We start from the raw sequence: 20,717 nt of genomic DNA, 5'->3' as shown, positions 1-20,717 counted from the left end.
GAACAAGTTTACATTCCCACCAACAATGAAGTAAGGTTCCTTTCTGTCCACATCCCCTCCAGCATCTGTTGTTGTTAGAGTTCTTGATTTTTGCTGTTCTAACTGGAGTGAGGTGATATCTCGATGTTGTTTTGATTTGCATTTCTTTTATGGCTAGGGATGTTGAACATTTCTTCATGTGTCTATTGGCCATCCTTCTTTCTTCTTCAGAGAAGCTTCTCTTTAAGTCTTTCGCCCACTTATTTATTGGGCAGTTGTTTCTTTGAGGATTTATTGTTGGGTGGTTTAATTTTTTGAGTTCCAAGTATATTTTAGATATGAGACCCTTGTCCGTTGTATGGCTAGTAAAGATCTTCTCCCAATCGGTGGGCTTTCTATTGATCTTGCTAGCTATGTCATTTGCCCTGCAGAAGCTCTGCAACCGTATGCAATCCCATTTGTCCAACCTTTCTTTGATTTGTTGTGCTTCCGGGTCTCTATTCAGAAAATTTCGGCCTGAGCCAAGGAGACCTAATGTTTCTCCTATTCCATCCTGTAATGTTTTCAGAGTGTCTGCTTTGAGTTCAAGGTCTTTGATCCATTTGGAGTTGATTCTGGTGCAGGGTGATATATAAGGATCTAGCTTTAGTTTTCTACATGTAGTTAACCAATTTTGCCAGCACCATTTACTGAAGAGGCTGTCTTTCTTCCATTCTATTGTTTTAGCTTCCTTATCGAAGATTAGATGGCTATAGGTCTGTAGGTTCATTTCTGGGTTTTCAATTCTATTCCATTGGTCCTGAGGTCTGTTCTTATGCCAATACCAAGCTGTTTTGATTACTATGGCTTTATAGTAGAGTTTGAAATTTGGTATTGATATTCCTCCAGCAGTGTTCTTTCCGTTGAGGCGCGTTTTTGCTATTCGGGGTCTTTTATTAGAACCAGATGCTTCTGACTCGCTCAGCCCTGTCATCCAAGATACTGGAGGGCTGAGATCAGACACTGGTGGTTTTAAAATCCAGTCCTGACAGGAAGTCTGCAAAACTCTGAGCTGTGGCTCAAAGTGGTAGATCTCTAGCCTTGAGCAAATGATCTTAGGACTGTGCCCCCAAACTTTCAGTGTAATCCCCGTGGCTGACTCACCACTCCCCTACAAAAAACCCACCCCTCTAAATCATTTGATGTGAACTTTGTGTAGTTTGGTAACATTGATGAAAGCACCCTAATTCTAATGACAGTGTGTGGGATACAGCTCTGTCATGAGTCTTATATGAGGAATGGTGTACTGAGTACATTCTTGCATCTGGTCCTTGTAAGAGCTCCAAAGATTATTGTACTGATGAGAACCTTGAGGCTCAGATATGTCCCCATGTCAGGGCCAAAACGATGTATGTACTGAACTCTAGTGAGTTTTCTCCTGCAGACAATTGTTTTGGTTTATTTTTTCTCGCTCATGAACCTTAAACTCAGGGCCTACCTACTGACCCTTCCCTGTTGGGCTCATGGTTAGCACCCTACCAAGGGGACCCAAGGAAACCCTTACAATAGTGTTACAGTCTAGGCATCTGTGGCTGATATCTGTCATCCTGCCTAGTTTGACACATTTTTTTTCCTTCTCTGTAAAAATCCTGGGTCTCAGTATGAAGTATAATCCATATTCAAATATATGCATGTGATAAGGTGTAATGAATGAAATAAATGTTATGTATGTAATAATACTAAATAAAATAAATAATGAATAAATAAGGGTAATGAATGTCAAATGGAGTAAGCCCATGTATGTAAAAAGATCACATATATGAATATTAATTTTTCCAGTGTTGGTGCTTAAATTCAGGCCTGGAAACTGGTCTGAAATTCTTGTCTTCAACAACAGTGAACTTCCCTTCCCCCACAGTGTCACAGAGTTTCCCAGACCCTGAGTTCAAATCCAGGCCTGCCAGAAAAATGGAGCAAATTCTAAGCCATGGCCTTAATTTATTTTTTTCAGGGCCGGTGCTTGAACTCATCTTGTGGCAATTCTGCCTCAGGTTCGATCACCCTAGGCTGGGGTGCAGCCAATGGACTCACAGCCCATTCTGAGATCCTAGGACCCAAGTTCAAATCTCGGGACTGATAAAAAAAAAAGGAGTGGGGCAGGGAAGTTGGCTCAGTAGTAGAGTCCTTGCTTTGCATGCATAAGGCCCTGGGCTTGATTCCTCAGCACCACATATGCAGAAAAAAGCTGGAATTGGTGCTATGGCTCAAGTGGTAGAACACTAATCTTGAGATGAATAGTTGAGGAACAGTGTCCAGACCCAGATTTCTGGCGCCACAAACAACAAAAAAGAAAAAAAGAAAAAGGGGGGGTGAGAATAAGCCTAAAATTGGGAAGTTCCAGAAGGCGGTTTTACTTTGTTTTTTTCCTTTGTATTGTGACCATACTGGGTCTAAATGAAAGGGCCCAGAAAGAGTATGTGACCTTATACTGCTGAAGTTTGGTGGGCTATCAGGCAAGCCATAGCCAAAACCAGCAACCTAGGCCCAGTGTTCAAAATCTGGGACCGCCACCTACGAATGGCGGGAGATCCTAAGAAACGCATTCTGACATACATCCATATGAATGGAATGTTGTAAAAGTAACAATTACATTAGTAATTAGTGTATGATTATATTTTAAACTTAAAAACAATAATCATAGTACATTGACTAATTTTCAATTAATATTTTATTATATTTTCAACAATGAGAAATGAAGGAATAATTTAATTATGTATAATTGATAGTAATATAGGATATGTAATTTAATAATATACAGATATTTTTCTTATTTTATACATATATATATATATATATATATATATTTCTACACTTGTCACTCCTGGTTCTCAGTGGTATAGTGCTTGCCTAGTAGGTATGAAACCCTGGGTTTGTCTCCACACTATCACATGCACAGAAAAGCCGGAAGTGGTGCTGTCACTCAAGCACCAAAGAAAAGTTAGAAGGTTCTAACTGCAAGTATACAAGGCAAGGGCATTAAATACTTCATGACAGAGCAAGCCGGGAATCTGAAGATAACAGCTGCCATCTATCCTGAGAGCCAGAGGTTAACAGCTGCAAACCAATTCCATCGAACCAGATGCTGCTTACTCACCCTAGCTGCTCAGGTGGTGGGTTGAAAACTCAGTCCTGGCAAGAAGTCTGTGAGACTCTGAGCTGAGGCACAAAGTGGTAGAGCTCTACCCTTGAGGAAAAGATCTTAGGACAGTACCCACAACCCTATGAGTGCAAACCCTGAGTCTGATAACCCCTTCTCTCCCCCCAACCCCGACTAACCACCTGTATAAACCGTTAGATGTGAACTTGTGTGGTTCGTGACATGTTTCTGAAGGAATGGAAATACTGATGAAAACATCCTAATTCTAATGACAGCTTGAGGGATATGAAGAGTCCTTCATATATATGAAGAGTCCTTCCTGGGGTGCTGGGTGCTGAGTCCTTCACGGGGTGTATTCTTTCATCTGATCCTGGTTAGAGCTCCACAAGTAAGATGATTGTGCAGGTGAGAAACTTGAGGCACAGATATTTCCCAAGGCAAGGCCAAATTTATGTATGTACTGAACTCTATTGAGGTGTCTCTGCAGACAATTGTTTTGGTTTATTTTTCTCCATCATGAACCTTGAACTCAGAGCCTAGACACAGATTTTCCTCTTATGCTCATGGCTAACACTCTACCGCGCCGAGCCAAGGAACCCCTTGCAGCAAAGTGTCACAGCTTAGGTGTCTTTAGCTGAGGTCTATCATCCTGCCTGGTCAGGAAGCTGAGGATTTGGGTTCAATACTATCCCACACACAAAAGGTCCCATGACATTATCATCTCCTATTCACCACTTAGAAACTTGAAGTGGAAGCTGGGTGTCCGTGACTCATGCTTATCATCCTAGCTACTTACTCAGCAGGCTGAGAGCACAGGATCATGGTCCAAAGCCAGCCTGAGCAGGAGATTCCTAGAGATGGTTATCTACAGTGAACCAACAGAAAACCTGAATGGGTTCTGTAGCTCAAGTGGTAGAGCTCTCCACTTAAGCTGAAGAGCTGAGTGACAGCACCCAGGCCCAGACTTCAACTCCTCCAACTTACAAGAAAAGAAAGAAAGAAACCTGAAGTGCAGTGCTGGGAATGGGTCTTAGCGGTAGAGTGCTTTGCATGTTTGAAACCCTGGCTTTGAATCCTCAGTGGCACATCACTAGAAAAAGCCTGTAGTGGCTCTGTGGCTTAAGTGGTAGAGTGCTATCCTTGTACAGGAGAAACTCAGGTACCGTGCGCAGTTCCTGAATTTAAGCTCCAGGACTGTTATATGCACACAAATTACCCCCCCCACACACACACACACAGATACCAGAAGTGAAACTGTGACATCAAAGGGTAAAGCACTGGGAAGTAGGCACTGAGAGGAGACTTGAGCTCGTACAGCTTCTTTCCAGGATTTGCCTTTGTTTTAGGGATTTTAGAAAAAAAAAACTTTAAACAAGGATAACTAGACCTTGGCTCCAAGCAGCCCTGCTCCTGGAATGGAAAGAATGCCTCTAGAATGGAAAGAATGCCTCTAGTTTCCCCTCCCCTTAACAACCTAACTTACCTTGATTGTTGAGTTAAAGACTGACACATAAAACAGATAGAATGTAATCTGGCTCCAACTACCGGACAACATCTGCTTATGGTGGTAAACCCTACCTTTCACACATGCTTACAGTAAACTCTGCCTATTAGCCACCTGTGTGTGGTCTGGTATGACCATGCAATCCTTTTGTATGGTATGATTTCATTGGTCACCTGTGCATGTCCTGGCTCGATCTCATGGATTTTGCCTTTAAAAACCAAAGAATGGGGGATGCTCAGGGTGGCAGTATCAGCTCCTTAGCCTGTGCTGTGGCCCTGGCCGGTCAGTGTAGAAACCTTCTCAATAAAGTTGCTTCTTTGTTACCAACTTTGCTTAGGTGGGCTCTGTCACTCCAGACGACTAGGTGGGTTTGCCTGCCTGAGTAGGGGTCTTCCTATCACACATTGTGCTTCTGTTCTGAGCTCATGGTCAGTACTCAGGCACTGTGTTCAAACCTAGCCACCCAAGGCCCAACTAGGAGAGGTCAAATGTTTCAAAACCTGATGAGCTCCACCAGACCTACATAACAGGGAACATTGTGATTTTGCAAATGTGCTTAGATGTAGCAAGCTTCCAAAAACCTAGGGAGGCAATGTTGCCAATAATGAATCATTGCATTAGGTTCAGCTCCCTGGTTGTTGTCTGCCAGAAGGAATCTTGAACTAATTGTAGCAGTTTGTTTCAACACTAGAACATATTCTAACAAAGACAGGATAAGTGCAGGGAACTTGGCCTGCCCCGGGAGGTGGCACAAATGAAGGCTTCCTGTCAAAACCGAGCACTGGGGAGAGAGATATCTTGGGGTACAAAGAGGCCCTTTTCTCCTAGTCTTCAGGGCCTGCCCACAATCATCATCACTAGTTGGCCCAGATATAGTTGTTTGTTAGAGAGCTGTAGGGAGTGAGGCCTTTTGTATGCCTGTTCCAACAAAGAGACAGACTTCCTCCAGCAACCTGGGCTGTGGAGAAACCCTCAGGCTATTCTGGGAACAGGGAGGGGGGCACTGGAACATGCACTGTCTTGAAAGCACCCTCTGTGCTATGAAATCATTCTATTTAAAGCAAATTTCCTAACTGGGTGCCTTTCTTCATAGTGACTCTGCATGTTCACTAATAGAAATACATTCACACATCCATAGACACATGGAGTTACTGGCTCTATTTTTTTTTTTTTTTTGGTGCAGGCCCTGAGGCTTGAACTGTGAGCTTAGGCATTGTCCCTGAGCTAATTTTTCAAAAGGAAGCAATTTATTGTGCCTTAAACCATGATACATCATTAAATGAAGGCATAATTTAATACTTAATAATGATTAGTAATATATTACCTGTAATTTAATGATATATAGACTTCTCACATTCTATAAATATATTTATATATTTAAATATACACTGGAATATACATATACATCTCTCTCACTCTCTATGCATATATATGTATTTGCAGTAATTTATGCATCTATCTATTTATATATTGGCCACTCCTGGAGGTTAAACTTAGGTCCTGGGAACTCCCTGGCAGTGAATTTGTTTGATGCTGCTGTGCTTACATTGATCCCTTGATGAATTGGCTTTCGAGGCCCTGAGTTCAAATCCTAGCAGCTCCAAAGACAATAGATGGAGTAAGAAGCCAATGTTGACTTGTTCTGCTGTCTGTGAAAATATTGTTTTCTAGGTACAATATGTAATACCTACACAAATATATATATGATGTACATTATAAATGTATATAAATATTATTTTGCCAGTCCTGGGGCTAGAATTCATGCCCTGGGAAATGCTCTTGACTTTCTTTTATTCAAGGAGGGTGAACTTCCACTTCACCCACAGCAAAATAGAGTTACCCAGGCCCTGATTTCAAATCCCAGGTATGGCAGATAAAATGTCCCAAATTCCAAGCCAGGACCTTAACTTTGGGGGGGGGGCCAGGCACGGGGCTTGAACTCAGTTCGTCACATCTCTGCCTCAGCCTTGATTACCCTAGGCTGGGGTGCAGCTTTTACACCCACAGATGATCCAAGGATCCTAGGACCCAATTTCAACTCCCAGCACTGGCCAGCAAACAAACAAATCAAAATGGAAGAAGAAAAACCAGAAAGTTTTACACAACAGTTTTTACTTTGTTTCTTTTGCACAGTGACCATCCTGGGTCTCACTGACTTGGCTTGAAAATTGTACATGACTTTGCATGGCTGAGGCTGGTGGGCGGTCAGTGTAGCGGGAGGTTAACCCAGACACCGGCGAACTGAGTTCGAGCCTGGGACTCCCACATACACATGGTTGAAGATCCTAGGAAACTGGCTCCTATCTCTAGGAACACTAATAGAATGTTTGAAATGTGCTAATTTAATTACTATTTAACTAGTCTTTCTAATATAAGATTGTATACATTAAATATAGGTCATTGATTAATTTAATTAATGCTTTATTAAGTCTTCTACCGAGATTAATTAATGGAGGAATAATTTTAGACCAAATAATTAGTAGCAATAGAATATATAAAATTAAGATATAGACATCACTCTTCATATAGAGTTATACACTAGAATCTACATAAATGTCTATCTGTCTCTCTCTGTATATGTTTATAGATGCATATACATATGTAAATACACACATACTTCATTTTACACATCTATGTGTTCATATATTGGCCACTCCTAGGACCAAATTTGACCGAAAACTCCATTTGCATCAGACTGGTGTGCTAACATTGACCCACGTCCCATTCATGAAGTGGGCTTTCTATGCCCTGAGTTCAAATCACAGAACTGCCAAAAACTTAAGTAATCCTGGTGGAAGAAGCCAAATGTCCCATTTGTCTTCCTTATCGGTGAAAGTCCTGGGTCTCAGGAATGAGGTATAGTACATTGGCAAATCTATGTTCTATGTAATAAGATGTAAAAAAGGTTATGTGTGTAATCATACTCACTAAAATACATAAGAAATAAATAAAACACAAAATAAAATGAATAACCACACTAACTGCAATATGCAGTAAACATGTGTATGTAAATATGAATCCTGTATTTAAAATGCATATGAATATTATTTTTGCAAGAGCTAGGACTTGAATTCAGGCCCTGCGAAAAAGCCTGACTTTCTTGTCTACCAGCATAGTGAGCTTCCCCTTCTGCCACAGTGCTTTAGATGTACCTAGGCCTTGAGTTCAAATCCCAGGACTGGCAGAAAAAATGGCATGAATTCCAAGCCAAGCAGCCTCATAATTTTTAAAATATTTTAATGTGTTTACTTTTTTTTATTTTCATTTTCTCAAGCACAGAGCTTGAACTCAGGGCATGGCAACTGTGCCTCAGCTTTGATCATTCCAGGCTGGGGTGCAGCCAAAGGACCCACAGCCAAACCTGAGTTCCCGGGGCCCAAATGCTGACAGGAATAATAAATACATAAAACAACACAGAAACAAAGAAGAAAAACCTGCAACTTGCAGATGGCTGCCGGTTTTTCCATTTGTTTTCTTTGCAAGGTTACCTTCCTGGGTCTGAATGACATGGCTGAAAAGTGTTGGAAACCTGGCATTGCTGAAGGCTGGAGGGCTACCAGGGAAGCCATAGGCCAACACGGCAACATAGGCCCTGGGTTCAAACTTGGTCCTGACCTCTACAAACAGCGGGAGATCCTAATAGTCTCATTCCTATTCATAGGAATACCGATGGAAGGTTATGAATGTCAAGGTGTAATTAGTTGTTCCTGAATGATGCTACCATAAAATTAGAGTGATTTTATAAGGCCGATGGATTTTCATGAATATTTTTGAAACATTAAAAGAATACTATTAATTACATGGACTCAATAGTTTTGGGACAGTGGTTGATTTAATTAACAATTCATTAAGGATGACAACAATAATATAAATTACATGGAGGCATTAAAATACCCAAATATTGGTAGGAATTTAGCCTAGTTAGCTGAATAATGTATAGACATCTCTGGAACTCTTTACGGATCTATATTTTTTTGTGTATTACCATCTGTATGTCAATCTGTTCTTATTTTGTCAACCCCTGGGGCTCGATCTCAGGTGTTGGAAACTGCTTGTCAACTCCATATGCCCCAGGCTGGCATACTGACACTCGCCAATTTATGAATTGGGCCTTGTAGGTTGTGAGTTCAGATGCCAGCACTTACAAAAATTGTTTCATAGAGTAAGAAACTCTTGGTGACACAGGTTTTCCTTCGCTGTGAATGTCCTGGATGTCAGGTGTGAAGTGTCATACATAGGCAAATCTATCCTATGTAATAAATGAAATAAATAGTCCATGTGTAAGAACAGTCAATAAAATAAATGGTAAATAAGTGAATTAAAAAATAAATAGCTACACTAAGCACAATATAGAGTCAATATTTGGGGCTCGATCTCAGGGCCTGGGAACAACCTGGCAGCTGAATTGGCTAGAGGCTGCTGTGCTGGGAGCCACACATAAATGAATTGAGCTTTCTAGGCCCTGAGTTTAGATAACAACACTGACAATAATGCAATCATAGAGTGGGAAGCCGAAAGTAATACATGATTTTCTTTTCTTTGAAAATGCTCAGTGTCAGGTAGGATGTATAATTTGGATGCAAATCAATAAGCTATGTAAGTAGAATGTCACAAAGGTAAAAAAAGTCATAGGTGGAAAGATTTGTCACTACAACAAATGATAAACAGATTGAATTAGTAATGAATCATTCTAGGATAAAATTAGATGCGGTAATTATAGGATGTGGATTAAGTTTAATTAATATTTTATTAAGTATTAACAGAATAAAAATTGCATGGAGACATAAATACCTAATAATTGGTAGTAGTACATGATGCATAATTTAATAACATATAGACACCTGTCTCATTCTCTAAAATATTTAATTATATGTATGGATGTATGTACATATATGATAAACAATAACAAGATATTGAGTATTAATTAATGCTTTATTAATTGTTAGCTGGGACACATCAATAAATGGAGATATAATTTAATACCTAATAATTGATAACAATATTATCTATAATGTAATAATATAGACATCTCTCTTTTGTCTATATAATATTTATATACAACAATCTATCTATTTATACCTCCTTTACGCCTGGGGCTCAGTGATTGAGTGCTCCCCTAGTAAACATGAAGCCCTTGGTTTGATTCCTCAGTGTCACTTAAGCAGAAAACCTGGAAGTTCTGCTGTCTTTCAATCAATTGAGTGCTAGCCTTGAGCACAAATGCTTAGGGAGAGTGTCTAAGCCCTTACTCAAGCCCCAGCACTGCCACCAAAAAATGGTAGAATGTTCTAACTGCAATTATAGAAGGACAGGACTTCAAATACCACATCACAGACAAGCCAGGAGTCTGGCACTGACAGTTGGACCTAACCTGACTCAAGCAGATGTAAACAGCTTCAACTGAGCTCCACAGAAGCAGATGCTGCTGGCTTACCCCCATCATCCTGGCTGCTTGGGAGCTTTAAAACAAAGCTCTGGTAGGAAGTATATGAGATTCATGGAGATGTGGCTCTAAGTAGCAGAGCCTTAGCCTTGAGCAAATGTTATTAGAACAGTATCCCCATGCGTTGAGTTCAAGCCCTATGGGTATCCTGCCCCCCCCCAAAAGAAAACAACCCACTAAACCATTAGATGTGAACTTGTGTGATTTGTGAAATGTTCCTCAAAGAATGCTGATACTGATGACAGCATCCTTATTCTAATGACAGCTTGTGGAATAGAGCTAAGTGCTGAATCCTTCATAGGGTGCTCTGTGCTGAGTGTGGCACAGGGTTCTGTGTGCTGAGTTCTTCGCAGGGTGCAGTGTGCTGAGTCCTGCATTGCGTGCTGGGTGCTAAGTCTTCACAGGATGTTGTGTGCTGAGTCATTCAAAGAGTGCCATCTGCTGTGTCCTTCACAGAGTGCATTCTTTCATATGGTCATTTTAAAGCTACACAACTGAGATGATTATGCAGACAAGAATATGGAGATGCAGGTATGTCTCCATGGCAGAGACAAAATTATGTATTACTGAAGAGTGGGTGAGTTGTCTACTGCAGACAATTGTTTTGTTTTGTTTTTTCTCAGTGATGAACCTTGCACTCGTGGCATTGGTACTGACCCTTACCTCTTGGGCACATGGCTATTACTCCACCATGTGCAGCCAAGTACCCCCTTGCAGTACAGTGTCACAGCTTAGGGATGTATAGCTGAGGTCTGTCAGCCTGCCTTCTCAGGAAGCTGAGATCTGAGGATCTGGCTTCCAAACTATTCCAGACACAAAAGGTCCCATGAGAATACTATCTCCAATTCACCACTAAGAAACCTGAAGTGGAAGGTGGATGCTTGTCACTCATGCTTGTCATCCTAGCTCCTCAGGAGGATGAGATCTGAGGATCATGGTTCAAAGCTAGCCTGGGCAGGAAAGTCGTCAAGACATTTAGCTCCAATAAACCATGAGAAAACCTGAAATGGTACTTTGGCTCAAGTGGTAGAGCACAAGACTTGAGGGACAGCACCCAGGCTCAGACTTCAACTCCTACAAGCAACAACAACAGAAAAGAAACAAAATAACAAACCTGAAGTAGAGGGCTGGGAATGTGCCTTAGTGGTACAGTGCTTTTCATCTATGAAATTCTGGACTTGATTTCTCAGGAACACATCACTAGAAAAAAAAAGCCTGATGTGGCTCTGTTGCTCAATGAGAGAGGGCTATTCTTGTACAAGAGAAATTAGGTACAGTGCTCAGTTTCTGACTTCAAGCTCCAGGACTGGTGTATGTGTGCACGCGCGCATGCACACACACACACACACACACACACACACATACACACACACACACACAGACTAGAAGTAAAAGCTGTGACACAAAATGGTAAAGCACTGGGCTCCTGCACTGAGCTCGTTGTCAGCACCCAGGTCCTGTGTTCATCCCCAAAACCTTGCCACCCAGAGCTCACCTTGGAGAGGTCAAAGGTTTCAAAGCTTAATGTGCTTCAACAGTCCTAGATGACAAGAAGCATGGTGAGATCAGACATGTGCTTGGATTTCCAAAGCTTCCGGAAACATAGCAGAGGCATCATAGGCCCATCATCATCCTCAATGAAACATTTCTTGAGGTTAAGTGCCCTAGTTGTCTGCCACAAGGACTCCTGAATTATATTGAGCATTGTATCTGAACAGCAGAATATAGTTTCAAAAAGGCAGGATAAGTGCTGGGAACTTGGCCTGCCAAAGGAGGTGGCATCAATGAAGGCTGCCAGTCAACAGGGAGCACTGGGGAGAGAGATAGCTTGGGGTATAAAGAGGCATTTTTATACTGACCTTCAGAGCCCATCCACACTCAACCCTCACTAATTGGCCCAGATGCAGTTGTTTGTTACACAGCTGTACAGGACTGAGGCCTTTTGTCTGCCTGTCCAGACAATGAGAGAGACTTCTTCCAACAGGCCTGGGAGGCAGAGAAACCCTCAGGCTGCACTGGGAACTGTGAGGGGAGCCCAGGAACATGCACTGTCATGAAAGCAGTCTCTGTGTTATGAAATCATTGTATTGAAAAAAAAATTTCTAGCTTGATGCCTTTTATCATAGCTACTCTGGAGCTTCACCTATAGAAATATATCCACACATATACAAAGACATGGAAGTAGTTCCTGGGGTTGAACTATGAGCATAGGCGTTGTCCCTGAGTTACTTTTGCTCAAGAGTAGTGCATTAACCTTGAGCCACAGACCCACTTTTGGGTTTTCTGTGACTTCTTAGAAATAACAATGTCATGGACTTTCCTATGCTGGCTGGATTCAAACTCAGATTCTCTACATCTCAGCCTCCTGAGGATCGAGGATTCTAGTCAGCAGCCACTGTCACCTGCCTTTCTTTTCTTCTTCATTTCTTAATCTGGACAATCTGACTACTTAACAGCATCATTCCAATGCCTTGAATTTATAAGTAAACTACCCAATGTTCTTTATAGGTGCTTTCTCTGAGAAGGATTTTTTTTCCTCCTCTTCTCTGGTCACAGGTTTGAAGCCAAAAGTGAGAAATGAGTGTCACATGATTTTGGCAGTAAATGTCCACAGGACATGCCAGTTCAGTCACTTTGCATTGAGCTGCAGTGAATTTACTGTCTCAGCACCAGAGGACCAAAACCTGGAGCCATCCTCATACTCTCTGCCTATTAAATCATCTAATAATTTTCAGTGTTTTGTGTCTCCAACCTGAAGTACCTAGAACATACTAGAAGCATCTACATGTTTCCTTTTTTCTCTAGTACCTCTCAAGATTTAGACTAAGAGTTTGTGTGGAGCAGATCCTCGGCGAATCACTGAGAAAAGCCACTTGAAGTCTCCTCAGGAGATCTCTGTTCAAAGCCAGCCCCAGCAGGAAAGTCTGCAAGACTCTTATTTCCAATAAACCACCAGAAAACCAGAAGTGGATCAGTGGCCCAGAGGGTAGAGCTCCAGCTTTGAGAAAGAGAGCCGAGCAGGAGATACAAGCAAGACCAGGCAGGAAAACCTGGCAGGCACGTATGTCCAATTAACCCAGATGGGTAGAAGTGGAGCTGTGGCAGTGGTAGAGTCTCAGCCTTGAGCAAAACAGCTGAGGAACACATAGGGCCCTGAGTTTAAGCCCTGATATGGCCACCAAAAAAATTCAAAAAGAGAAGGCCAAGTTTAGGTATCAGTGTCCTATCTACTTATGTGTGTATATTACCTCCCTGAGTGCAAACAGATTGTATGCAATGCTTCTCCTTTTATTTAAGATTTATTTTTCAGATAGACTTGATGCGCATACTGCATCGTTCTCTTCTTTTCAGGCCCATGGCTTTTCTCTTCCATAGTTCCAGACCTGTGTCCTTATATGATGCACACTTAAGGTCTCAGCAGCCTTTATTTACATTTTATTATGAGGCCAAGGCAGGAACAGTCACAAATCAGGCAGGGGAACAGAAGATCAGGTTTTTTTTTTTTTTTTAAATAACGAGTATTCAGAAAATTAAACTTGGGGAATGGAAAATGGTAGCATACTTATGTAGAAAATACCATTATGAAAAAGATGAGAGGGCTGGGAATGTGGATTTGTGTGAGAGTGCTTGCCTAATATGCAAGAAGCACGGCATTTGATCACTCTATAGCACATGCAGAGAAAAAGCCAGAATTGGTGCTGTGGCTCAAGTAGTAGAGTGCTAGAGACAGTGCCCAGACCTTGAGTTCAATTCAAGTACAAGTAACTTCTCATCACCAAGGGAAACCCAGGAAGCTCTTGAACATCTGCCCTTTCAGAAGTGGAAGTCAGAGTGTCATTGACTTTCCTGACCTGGCTGGCTTCACCCTGTGATCCTCAGACCTCAGCCTCCTGAGCTAGGGTGATGGGCCTTACTACTGGTGCTCTGCTAGGTCAGAATTGTAATGACAATGACAATATAAGTCAACTGCTTATCACAAAGGGCTTGGGGAGCATATTAAGCCTTTCAACAATGGACCTTTCAGAACTCTGTAGGACACAAGGTTATAATGCTAGGGTCTGAGAGGCTGGGCATATGGATTTGCTAAACTTGAACCTTGAGCTCTGACTCCAGTTCTGGTGTACATCAGCGTTCATTTTCCAGAGAATGTTCTCCTAATTAGCAAATAGGAAAAGTACTTTGATTAACCCTCACTTTTTGCCCATTGTGTGTCTCGAACTCAAGCCTGGGCACTGTTCCTGAGCCCTTCATCTCAAGGTGAACACTCTACCACTTGAACGACAGCACCACATGGGGTCTTTTGGTGGTTCATTGGAGATAAATGTCTAGCAGGCTTTCCTTGCCTATGCTGCTTTGAACTGTAGTCTTCGGATCTCAGCCTCCTAAGAAGATAGGGTTCCAGGTGTGAGCCACTGGCATCTGGCCTATTGTTTTTGCCAGTGTTGGGACTTGAACTTTTGGCCTGGTTACTGTCTGTGTGCTTCTTTTTCTCAAGGCTCGTGCTCTACCACTTGAGCACTCCACAGCTTGTGTTTTTTTTCTGAGTATGTGGCACTGAGAATTCAATTCCTGTCATTCATGCATGCTGAGAGAGCTCTCTACCCCTAAGCCACATTCCCAGTCCCATCCTTATAATTTTATCCCTCAACTTGCCTATCCTCAAGGAAAGGCTCCTGAATATAAATCATCTAAAGAAATTCCTATAGGAAGGTGTTAAAGATAAACAAGACAAAGTTCATTTTTGGGAGAGACTCTAAACATGTGAAGACTGTGACAAATGCCTCCATTTAATTATTTATCATGTTTCAACACATAATAAATTATTAATGAAAAATGAGTCAATGTCCTAAATTATTATGTAAAATTTTATAAGAGATGTGTAAAATGTAATAAATTTTATGTGTATAACAATACTAATACAATAAATAATGAGTAAATGAATAAATTATATAAATACAGAAATACAAAATGAATAATAAAAAATCATAGTTTGTAATAAGCATACACATGTAATACATCACATATATTACACATGTACATAAATATTATTTTCCATTATAGGGACTTCATTCAGGCTCTGGGAACTCTACCCTGAATTTCTTTTCCTCAAGGACAGTGAGCTTCCCCTTCACCTACGATGCAAAAGAGTTACCCGGATGGTGAGATCAAATCCCAGCAGTGGCAGAAATACTAGCTCCAGTTCCAAGACAGTGACTTTATTAGTTTTAATGCAAGCAGTTATGTTTATTCAGTTCCATACTGAACATTTTAAAAACAGCAGTGTATAATTTTGTATATCTATTCAGACATCCTTCCCTTACCTGCAAGGTGCTTCCCCGAGGTCTAAATAGTTTCATTTTTGTACATTTTTTGTTGTAAAAATGCTGTATAGAGGGGATGCAGTTACATGAGCAAAGTAATGAGTACATTTACTATTGAGCATTGTTGCCTCCTCCGTTGTTTTCCCCTTGCCATCCCTTCCCTCCCACATCCACAGCTATCCCCCCAACCCCCAGCTGAGGTCAGTGACTTAATTTTTTGTTTTTGGCTTGGCACAGGATTTGAACTCAAGTAGAAGAATCTCTGTACCTTCCCTCACATTTCTACAGATTTACCAAGATCTTGAGTTCAAATCGCAGGCTAGGAAAGAAAACTAGAAGAAATTCCAAACCATGGGGACTTTTTTCAATTTACTTAAATAATTAATTATTTTTTTATTCATTCTTTTTTTTTTTGCCAACCATGGAGCTTGAACTCAGGTCGTGGCAATTCTACCTCAGCTTTGATTGCCTTAGACTGGGCTGCAGCCTCTCACCCATAGTCGATGCTGGGATCCTAGGCCCAGAGGGCTTGCAGGAAGAAAAAAAATGTGCGACAGCACAAAAAGTAGCGAGCTGCAGAGAACTGGGGGTTTTACATTATTTTTTTCTTTGCAGGGTGACCATCCTGAGTCTGAATGACACAGCTGCAAAGTGGAGTTGAAATGCTATTCCTGAAGGCTTGTGGGCCATCAGGGAAGCCATAGGCCAACCTGTCAACATAGGCCCTGGGTTAAAAATCTAAGTCCTGACACCTACCAATGGCAGGACAGCACAAGAGACTCATTCCTATGCATAGGAATACTGATTGAAAGAGTAGTTCGTGCATCACTCAAGTATAAAAGGGGATGTAATAATCCTAGGATGCTGACTGATTTTAATTGATAGTTTATTAATCTTAAAAAGAATAATATTACTTCAAAGGCAGTATAATAAATACCTAAGAGATGGTAGGAATGTAGTAGGCGTCATTCAGTCAGATAGATGGCTCTGTCACTCTTTACCAATATGTATCAATTGTATATCAAATGTATACACCATCTGCCAATCCATGTATCACTGTTTTGGCCAAACCTGGGCTCCATCTCAGCACCTGGGAACCACCTCACAGCTTTATTGGCTAGAGGCTGCCATGCACACCCTTACCCATTCATGAATTGGGCCTGCTAGGCCCCGAGTTCGGATCCCAGCACTGCCAAAAGTTTAATCTTGGAGTAAGAAGCTGAGTGTGACACAGGTTTTCCTTTTCTGGGAGAGTCCTGAGTGTCAGGTATGATAGTGAACACATCTACAAATCTAGATGCTATGTGATAGGAAGTAAACAATGTAAGAAACGGTATAGGTGTCATCAGAGTCAATAAAATAATTGGTAAATAAATGAATAAAACAAGAAATGGAATGAATAACCATACCAAACATGATATTGTCTGACTATATGGAAGTATAAATTCTGTCTTTAAAATGTAAATAAAATGTATATGAGGAGTATGTTTTGCAGGACTGAGGTTGAATTCAGGCCTAGGGAACAGGCCTGACTTTCTTGGCTTCATGTATGGTGTGATTCCCCTAGCCTGACAGTGCTGCCTATTTACACTGACCTTGAGTTCAAATCCCAGGCCTCGCAGAAAAAATGGCACGAATTGCAAAACAGGGAGATAAATAAATATTTTTTAAATTTTTTAATTGTTTAATTTTTTAATTGTTTTTATTTTTTAATTTAATTTTTTTTGTTTGTTTTTGGCCATACACGTGGCTTGAACTCAGATCATGACAGCTCTGTCTCAGCTTCCATCACACTAGCCTGGGGTGCAGCTTCCAGAACCAAAGCTGATCCTGGAATCCTAAGACCTGATGTCTGACAGGAAAACAAAATGAAAATGACACTAAAACAAGCCGCCAGCTGCCCATGGTAGGCGGTTTATTGGCTTTGGTTCCTTGCACAGTGACCATCCTAGGTCTGAATGACATGGATGCCACGCACAGGTGACCTGTCATTGTTGAAGACTGGTGGACTGTCAGGAAAGCTATAGGCCAACACAGCAACACAGTCCCTGAGTTAAATCCTGGTCCTGACACCTACCAATGGCAGGAGATCCCAAGAGACTCCTGCCTGTGCATAGAAATTCCGATGGAATGGTATCCAACTCATGATTGAATAGTTTGTGCAGCGGTCTAGACGAAAATTAGACGCAATAATCCTAGGAAGCTGATTGTACTTAATGAATGGTTAATTAGGCATGAGAAGAATAATATTCCTTCAATGGAGGCATAATAACTACCTAAGACTTGGTAGGAATGTAGCAGATGTCATTGAATACTAGATACACGGCTCTGGCACTCTTTACAAATACATAGTTACTGGTGTACTACCACCTGCCTATCCATGTATGGCTATTTTGGCCACTCCTGGGGCTCGATCTCAGAGCAAGCCAAAAATTTCCTCCTGGAGTAAGAAGCCAAGTGTGACACCTGTTTTCCTTTTCTGTGAGAGTGTGGGGTGTCAGGCATGATGGAGAACAAGTGTACAAATCTAAATGTTATGTGATAGCGTGTAAACAATGTAATACATGGGTAGGTGTCATCACAGTCAATAAAATAAACGGTAAATAAATGAATAAAACAAAAATACAATGAATAACCACACCAAACATGATATAGACTGAACACCTGTCTGGAAGTTCAATCTTATCTTTCTTCCCTTACCCCCTCTCTCCGCACTTGAATTCAGCTTGCTCTTTCTAGGCTTAATTGTTCATAGCTGATTTTCTACCACTTCAGCCATACCTGTAGCCTGGATTTTTCCTTGTTAATTGGAGATGTCGTCAGTCAGGCTTTTCTGCCTGGATTGGCTTTGAAACTTCATCTTCCAGTTTTCACCTCTTGAGTAGCTGGGATTACAGATGTGAGCCACTGGGGTACCTAGGTATGAATTCAACTTTGGTGGGTGTATTCTTTCTGTTTTTCTAAGCATGGGATCATCTACTATAGAATTTCTGTGAATATCCTGTGTCTGAAGTAAGATATATAATACATATGCTAATCTGTATAGTTCTCATAAGATGTAATCAATTTAATACATGTTATAAGTGTAATAATAGTCAATATAAATAATGAATGAATAGTGCAAAAAAATAAATACACAGTAAAATAATATGTGGTAAAAATAAGTATGTGGATATTAATCATTATTTCAAATGTGGATGAATATTACTTTAACAGGGCTGGGGATTGAATTCAGGCCTAGGGAACAGGCCTGAATTGCTTGTCTTCAAAGATGGTGAGTTTCCCCATCCCCCACAGTGCATTAGAGTTACCCAGACTCTGAGTTCAAATCCCAGGCCTGACAGGAAAAAAAATGCACGAATGCCAAGCTGGGGAGCTTCATTAGTATTTTTACAATTTTTTTTTTTCATGGGGCTTGAGCTCTGGCCTTGGGCGCTGTCCCTACGCTCTTCAGCTCAAGGTGAGTGCACTACCGCTTGAGCCACAGCACCACTTCTGGTTTTCTAGTGCTTTATTGGAGATAAGAGTCTCATGGGTTTTACAACTTGGGTTGGATTGAACCACAATCCTCAGCCTCTTGAGTAGCTAGGATTACAGGTGTGAGCCACGGGTGCCTGGCTATTTTTAATATTTTAATATTTTATTTATTGATTGATTGATTGATTGCCAAACACGGGACTTGAACTGAGGTTGTGGCAACACTGACTCAGCTTCCATCACCCTAGGCTGGGATGGTGCAGCCTCTGGACCCACAGCCGATCATGGGATGGTAGGCCTCGTGGACTGACAGGAACACAAAATGAAAACAGCACCTAAAAATACCGCGATCTTTGGATGGTTGGCAGTTTCTTGGTTTTCCTTCCTTGCATGGTGACCATCCCGGGTCCAAATGACACAGCTGCAGCCTGTAGGTCACCTGGCACTCCTTAAGGCTGACAAGCTGTCAGTGAAGCCATAGGCCAACCTGGAATCCTTGGTCCTGAGTTTGAATCGCGGTCATGCCACAAAAGGCTGGGGAGCCTAAGAAACTATTCCTAGTCCATAGGAGCACCAGAGGAATGTAAACAATGTCATTGTTGGATGAGTAGTTCATCAATTAGTCTAGCAGAATATTACACCCAATAATCACAGGACACGGACTGATTTTAATTCATAGTTTATTATGCACTAAAATAATACTATTGATTAAATGGAGTCCTCACTAAAGACCTGAGAATCTGGAGGAGCATATTATGTGTCATTGAATACTAAATAGACATTTCTGGCACTATGTAAATATCTAAATTTATATTTATTTGTATACCATCATCTGCATAGAAGATGTTTGCTATTTTGGCCCAACCTGGAACTTGATCCCAAGTCTTGGGATCCACTTGGCACCTGCATGGGCTAGATGCTGCCGTGCTGACACTCATCCCTTCATGAATTGGGCCTCCTAGTCCCTCAGTTAAGGTCCCATCTTTGCCAAAAGTTTCTTCCTGGTGTAACATTCCATGTGTGACACCTGTTTTCCTTTTCTGTGCAATGCTCGGTGTCACGTATGATGTATATATTATGTCTGCAAAGCTACATGCTATGGAATAGATTGGAACAAATGTAATAAATGTTATAGTTGTACTCACAGTTGATAAAATTAATGCTAAATCAATCAATCAATCAATTAATAATAATAAAATATAATGAATCACTCCAACAAACATGATTTAAAATGAATATAAAGATATAACTTAAATTTTTAAAATGTCTATAAATGTTATGTTTTCAGTACTGGTGCTTGAATTCAGGCCGAGAGAAGAGTTGAGAAGTTCATGCATGATTTGCATAGGAAATGATAGGCAAGATCTTAATTAAGACTGCATGAAGTGTGACAATAATAATTACATTCAGGAAATCGAGTCATTGGGAAAGATCCAAGAATCGGTAGTCACATGGAAGATAGGATTCCAACACAGCTCACCACATCTCCTACTCTATACAAATAGGCCTTTATTAGCATACTAATTTCAGCTTATGAATGGATGAATATGGTGCTCCACCCCCACCCCAGGGCTAGATCTCAGATCCTGGGTATGGTCTAGCTCTTTAGTGGCTCACAAGCTGGTGTGCTCATGTGGACATTTGGCAGTTGGTTCTGCTAGGCCCTGAGTTCAACTTCCAGCACTGCCAAAAGGTTCATCCTGATGTGAGATGCCAAACCTTGCAGATGTTTTCCTATCCTATGCAAGTCCTGGGTCACAGCTAGGATCTAGAAAGCATAGGCAACTCTATACCCATGGGAATATGTTATCATCCATGTGAGCACATTTATATATGTCATCCTATACTCAATAAAAT

This window comes from Dipodomys merriami, unplaced genomic scaffold (genome assembly GCF_024711535.1).
Source record: "Dipodomys merriami isolate MVZ:Mamm:240054 unplaced genomic scaffold, mDipMer1.0.p SCAF_159, whole genome shotgun sequence".
Lineage (NCBI taxonomy): Eukaryota > Metazoa > Chordata > Mammalia > Rodentia > Heteromyidae > Dipodomys > Dipodomys merriami.
This window is presented reverse-complemented; position numbering follows the sequence as displayed.